We start from the raw sequence: 7,538 nt of genomic DNA, 5'->3' as shown, positions 1-7,538 counted from the left end.
TTGTTAAGGACCCCGTCTAGCTAGAATAGCTATTGTGTTTTGCTCAGGTTTGGATGGCACACAAATATTTTGGATAAATTGCCCAAGATTGGGGTTGATCTTGGTATGTAATATTCCTTTCCAAGAATGATGTAAGGTCACATTAAGTACCTCATTGCAATATTCTTTATTTCATTAATGGATAACTAATGAAAATTGAGTGCTAATCTTCTTCCAAAAGAGCATATAAGCAGTGATATAACTGCCATGATTGTTTTTGATTTAAGAGATGTTGTCAAATGACAACCTTTTATAAATAAATGTGCTGGCTTTATTAATAAAATGACTAAATTATCCAGAAACAATGTTTCTCCAATTTTTTTAACTGCTACATGGATTCTATGTTTGGAATAGGAGGAAGGACAATTTCATGATTGATATCAAAGACTCTAAAAGTTGGAAATAGGAATTTTCTAAAGGAAGATAGTTTTAAAAACCTTATATGAAACCTAGAAGGGTCAAAAAAGAAGGTTAATGCTATAAAAGAATTCTCTTGACAACAAGAAAGAAAAGTATGAGGTAAAGGGACATTTTAAATGTTCATATACTGGACATCTAAATAAGAAACTAACGAGCCAAAATGCAAAAGCAGTTATGCCCACTCAATTTGTTTTTGTCTAAATTTTAAGCTGTTCTATAACTATTATTGGATTTACATAATTTTTAATACCATTATGAAGTATTTTACTTAGAACATCTGTATTCAATAAAATATCCTGTTAATTGGATGATATTCATTTAAAAATATATGTCCAGAACTAATTCAGCATCTTCCCTTTTAAATTTTCCTTGCTTTTTCTTTTCTCCATTATAGTCAAATGTATCACAATAATCCTTTTCATCCTAGTTTACAATTTATGCATCATCTTCCCTCAGCTCTTCAATCTCCTTAATTGTTAATATTCCAAATTCAAAACTTGTAGACTTTATATTCATACCACCTTATATGTATTGCTCCTTCTCTTCTCTACCACTGCCACTACCCTGGAACATGCCTTCATCACTACAGTCTAGGACCACTTATGTATCCTGCTTATACAATTCCCTTCTTCAGTCTCTCTCCAGTCAGTTCCACTCAGTTTTTTAGTAAATCTTCCTAAAGCACAGATCTGATCATGCCATTCTATTCCCCTCCATGACTTTCCATGACCTTTTTATGCTTCTTCAAACCTTACTTGGCTCTTATCCTCTCAGCTGACAATTGCCCTGTGTTTTACATATTAAATTGAAGGCTTTGGCCATAGCTTCCCACTTCTCCCTCTATCTCCTATCACATAACTCATATAATTTCTAGAAAATATAATTTTCTCCTTCATTCTTGTCTCACATAATGAGAGTTCTTACTCTTTACTAAAGATAAGCTCACTACATGTTTAGGTAATCCCATCCTATCTTGTCATCTCTTTGTATCATCTTCCTCCACTCCCACTGTCTCCTTCAGAGAGAGATTTTTATATTAATTGCATTTCACAGTTGTTTAGGTACTACTTTCAAAGACTTTATAATGTAATGTTACATTAGGTAATATATTTTGATATAAAAATGATTATAATGAATGAAAATAAATACAAAAGAGATTTAATTAATATTGTTGCTTTTGTCAATAACTTACTAACTCCACTGTAAGATAAATTGAGGCAAATAACTTGTAGATTATCCGAACTTTGTATCTACATTAAATTTGCATCAAGTCCTTGTCAATATATTCACTGAATTGAATTGAAGCAATGCAAAGTATGTAATAAAGGAAAGGGAAAATACAAAAGAAGGTTTTAAAAAAGTTTAAGTTCTCTGTAGATTTTAAATACAAAAGGAACATTAGAATATGATATCTGTAAATATGTTGTAATGTTAAACATAGTCCTGAAATTTTATTTATTAATTTATTAATTTATGTAATAGGCTGAAGCGCGAGTTGATCCACTGAGGTCCCAAGCATGTGAGGCTAAATAGTAATTGGATCATACGCTATTAATATATATACTTGGAGAAAGAATGATCCCCGCCCACTCTTTGTGCAAGTCCTGATGTATTGTATAGGAAATGACGATTTTGGTGGGTGGAGGCAGGGGAGTGGAAAAGGGAAGCGGAAAGAGAGACTGCTGGCTGGAGTCTTGTTGCAGCTGCTTGCATTGCTATCACCACCGCCCTTCACCTCCGATCCCCGTTTCACCTGCAATCCCCCTTCACCTCTGCTGGCTGGCTTCCTGTCCCAGCTGCCCATATTGGTATCTCAATCCCCCTTTACCTCAAAAAGAATAAAGATTGAAGATTTTCCCCTTAACCTGAATTCCTGACTCTGGCTGATTTTAAATATGCAGTCATCACAAATTTACTTATCCATTAGCTATCAGTCTATCAACCAACCTATCTACCTATCCGTCTGTCTGTCCTCTGTCTCTGTCTGTCTATCTGTCTGTCTCTCTTTCTTTCTAGTAAGAGGGTTTACTTATATTAGGGAAAATTAACCATATCGAAGAACTAAAGAGAAGTAAGTGTTTTAAAGATGTCATCATAAAGATGAGTTTTCTTATAGTATTATGAGATAAAAGCAAAAGAATCTTCTAGTCTTGACACCAGTCACAATATCTGATATTTTTTCTAGTCCTACCTCTTACTAGTTTTGTGACCTTAGAATAATCATTTAAGCTATTTAGACCTATTTAGATCTTTTCTTTTATGTAATCTGGGGGTTGAAAAAGAAGTCTTTTATTCTCTATTTTTACTAATTCTAAACCCTATTAACATTTTTTTTTCTGATTTTAACTCTTAATAAGCCTGTGATCTAATTCCTTGTATATTTAATATTCTTCTGTTGGCTACTTTCTAATACTCCAAATAACTATAAAGTCCCTTCTTAAATAATCTTATTTCTTTTATTTGATAGTTTACAGCTGTTTCCAAATAAAATGTTCCATGTTCCAAAATTTATATTATAATGTCTTTGCTAGCTCTAAAATTCTAAGATTAAGTTGAGCAATTGGAAAAATAGTTTTGGGTTGTGAGCAATTTAAATTAAAACACTTAGTAATAACTCATCTAGAAAGCACAATGGAACATATGGTTGTAGAAGCCATGTGAAATAGGGCAGCACAAACATATTCATTGTTTAATACTTCACAGGTAATCTATGTAACCAGATGAATGAAGAGATGTGATCAAACATGCTGACTTATAAAAATTGATTCTACTCAATGTGTCTTGAATAAACTTTTGAGACAATGATAATTTCTCAGTATTTCTCATTTTCATAGTTTACACACAACCCATATATCTTGAAAGAGCAGACATTTCCCTGATTTCCTTAATTTTAAAGCCTAAACAAACATTATTAAGTTCCCTGGCATCAAGACAAAACTTTAGTCAAACAGCATTCTTGTTTTAAAAAAAGTGAATTAACAGTCTAAAAGAAGAATCTCCTAAGAAAAAGTTAAATAATCAATCATTGTTGTCTAATTTTCCCATTTATTTAAGGTAATCTATTTATGTTGACAGTTGGCATACAAATTAAAATGGGACTATTTATTATTTAAAACCATTTGAATAGGCTTTCGACTAGCTTTGAAAATAGTTTAATCAGTATATTTTAGAGAAATGAAGGCAGAAGCAATTTTAATATTCTTATTATTCAATCAGAATTATTTGGTAAAAAAGTAAAATAATTAAATATATTAATAATACAAAATTCCTTATAACTTTTTAAATCTCATAAAATTAATATATTGTTGTTTCCCTCAACAATAACTTGTTTTACATGAGTTGGAAAAAAATTAACAAGATATTGACATTACTTAATTCTTTATGAAATCACAGTTTAGTGATATATATTACAATACCTTTGAATAATAATCCATTTTTCAAAATCTAAACTTAATTATAAGTTATATATTTTTCTTTTTGTTTATATTTTTTTGTCAATATGTTTATGTGTGTGCTTGTATGTGTGTGTATGTTTGTGTATATGGAGAAATAGATATAAATGTAGATACAATTATAGACATAGACTAGATAAATTCCATATTTTCCATGCCCAAATGTTTGTCCTATTTTATATTATTCAATTATCTTTCTGTCAATAAGTAGATAGTATGCTACATCCTTTTTTTATTGAAATGGAAGTCATGCCTGATTTTTCATTATAACAATTTTCACTTCTAGTTTGTACTATTGCAGTGGCTTTCTAATTAGTCTCTGACCTTGTTTTACTACTCTATTTGTAACTGGCCAAATGTTTGCAAATGGTTATTCCTAAAATATAAATATGAACAGAAAACTCCCTTTGTCAACATACCATGGACTTCATTGCCTCTTAGATGCAATACAAACACCTCTATGTGATCTTTTTTTTTTTTTTTAATAATCTGACTCCAGACTACTTTTCCATACTTTATCTATATGTAATATTGTTCTCGTTCATGTACTCTATAGTTTAGCCAGCCACACTGGCTTCCTTTCTGATCCTTTTGGAATTTCATATTCCACCAGTGTGCTTTTACCTAGCATTTAGTCCCAACAGGGAATTCACTCCCTAATGAAAGTATCTTTTAGTTCCCTAATTTCCTCCAAAAAATAAATCAAATTCTACTATCTCTTTGAAATCATTACTTATCCCAAAAAATTACAAGTATCCCTTATACTTGCTAAAATTACCTTTTTGGTATACTAATATTAATTGTAAAAATTCGAATAATATAACTTGAAGATCTACCTTACAAAGACTTACCTTGGTATAAGGCTGAAATGAAGTTATGTGTATAAAGTGCTATAAAAGCATTATCCCTGTTCTTCTAATTTGTTTATGGTATCATTCTTTATGCCCAAATAAATATCCATTTTTTTTTTACCTTATTTTGGTATGGGGTGTGAAATATGGTTCTATGCTGAGTTTCTGACATATTATTTTCCAAATATCTATCTATCTATCTATCTATATTGTCAAATAGTGGGTTTGGCTCACTATTTCCAGAAGCTGGAGTTTGTTTTTTTTTTTTTTTTTCAAATACTAGATTGTTATAAGTATTGATTAGTACATATTGTTTTAAAGATTACCTTTTTATAATATAGTTCAAAATCTGGTACTGCTAGGCTACTTACATTAGCATTTTATTTTCATTAATCTCCTTGATATTATTGAAAATTTTCTCTTCCTGATAAACTTTGTTAGTATTTTTATAGCTCTATAATTATTTGTTACTTTGATTGGTTTGGCACTGAATAAGTAAATTAACTAAGGTACAATTTCCATTTTTATTATTTTGGCTAGGTCTACTCCTGGGCTATTAATATCTCTTCAATTCTTTAGATCTTTACTTATTTTTATTGAAAAATAAAAAAATATATATTTTAAATATCATTCATATAATCTTTGGGTTTGATTTGGCAGGTCAGTTCCCAAGTATTTTATATATTACCTGCAATTATCTTAAATGAAATTTATCTTACTATCTCCTGGTGCTGAAAATTTTGGTAGTATAAAGAAAGACTGATTACTTAAGTGAGTTTATTTTATATTCTGTAACTGCTGAAAATCTTTATCCTTTCAACATGTTTTTTCATTGATTCTCTAGGCTCCCTGAGTATACCATCGCATGATCCACAAAGGTTGATAGTTGTTTTTTTTTTTTTTTCTTTGTTGCCTACTTTTATTTTAAAATTTATTTTCTTGTCATTTTTAAAGTAAGCATTTCTAAAACAATATGAAGTAATTGTGGTAATAATTAACATCATTACTTCTGAATGAATTGTTGAACTTGCTGAACTTTTGGAGAAACCTTCAAATTTCTTTCCATTAATTGATAAAACTTGCTCTTTTGTTTAACAATAAATACTACTTATCATTTTAGAAAAAATCTCAATGATTTCCATACTTTGTTTTCAATAGAAATGGGAGTTATGTTTTGTCAAAGCCTTTTTCTGCATCTATTTATAAATATATATGATTTATATTGGTTTTGTTATCAATATTGCCAACTCTAAGGATAATTTTCCTAATGTTGAGCAAGCCCTGAATAACGGAATAAATCCCTCTTCATCATACCACAAAATCATTGTGATATATTACTGTAATTTCCTTGATAATATTTTGCTTGTTTTTTTTTGGATTGATATTCCTTTAAAAATATGGTCTATTATTTTTCTGTTTTCATTCTCCATGGTTTAGTTATGAAAACCAATTTTTATCACAAAAGGGATTTGATAACACACGTTCCCTATCTATTTTGACAAATCTTTTGTAAAAGATTGATATTTTTAAATTAAATATTCAGTAAAATTCAGTTTTATATATATATATGAAAAGCATTGAATACTTGTTCAATTTTTATTGATGATTATCTGGCTTGTCTACTTCCTCTTCTGCTAATTTGAAGAACATATATTTATGTATTTATTTGTCCATTTGACATAGATTTTCAGCTTTATTAGCATATAATTGGGTAAAATAATTCCCATTAATTGCTTGGATTTCATCTTCATTGGTGATATATTCACCATTCTCAGTATTGATAATAATTTAATTTTCTTACCATTTTAAAGTCAAATTAACCAATGGTTTAGGTATCTTGGATTTTTCCCCCTAAAACTTTTCATTTCATTTATTCTTTCAATTTTTAAATTCTAAATTGTATCTACCTTTCTAGATTTTCATCTAAGTATTTCATTGGAAATTTTAAATTTTCCTTTAGTTTTTTATTCTTTTAAATTAATTTATTTTATTTTATGTATTCTATTTTAGTTATATGTCAAATTGATTAACAAATTCTTACTTTTATTGATATGTTTTTAGAGTCATATTATGCCTTAATTAATATGTTGAATGAATTATACTAAATTTAAAATGTTTTAATTATTGACTTTCTTTTCAATGAAATTATTATTTCTATGATTTGTTCTTTGACCCACACATCACATAGGATAACAATATTTCTTTTCCAATTAACTGTTAATCTATACTGCAGAAAAACAATCAGAATTTCATAATATTTAGCACCTTCTATACTGAAAGGCCATAGGGCTTGATGTATTACATTTCAAATATCAAAGGGGTTGAGGTTGCAACCAATAATACCCAACCAAGTTGAGTATAATCTTGAAATGAAAAAAAAAATACTGAAAAATTTTCCCTAATTTGTAACAAAAAGATCAGAATTTAGTGAAAAATTTGATATAAAAAATTGAGAAAGTATAAAAGCAAATCATTAAAAACTAATTATGTTACTAAGATCAAACTTTTACTTATGATAATATGAAATTGTTGCTAATATTGACAGTCATTAGTTATTATTGACCATAGTATTTTAAAGCAGTTATCATTATTAAGGTAATTTAAAAGGAATATGGGAGATGAATTTGATTTTTTAAAATTAAAGCTTTTTAATTTTTAAAACACAGATGATTTAATTTATTTGTAATAATTTATTTTTATACATTTAAATTTATAATAATTATAAATTATAATTTATAATAATTATAATAATAATTTATTTGTAAAATACAGATAA

The sequence above is a fragment of the Antechinus flavipes genome, chromosome 2 (assembly GCF_016432865.1).
Source record: "Antechinus flavipes isolate AdamAnt ecotype Samford, QLD, Australia chromosome 2, AdamAnt_v2, whole genome shotgun sequence".
In the NCBI taxonomy this organism is placed as follows: domain Eukaryota; kingdom Metazoa; phylum Chordata; class Mammalia; order Dasyuromorphia; family Dasyuridae; genus Antechinus; species Antechinus flavipes.
Note: the sequence above shows the minus strand (reverse complement) of the source record.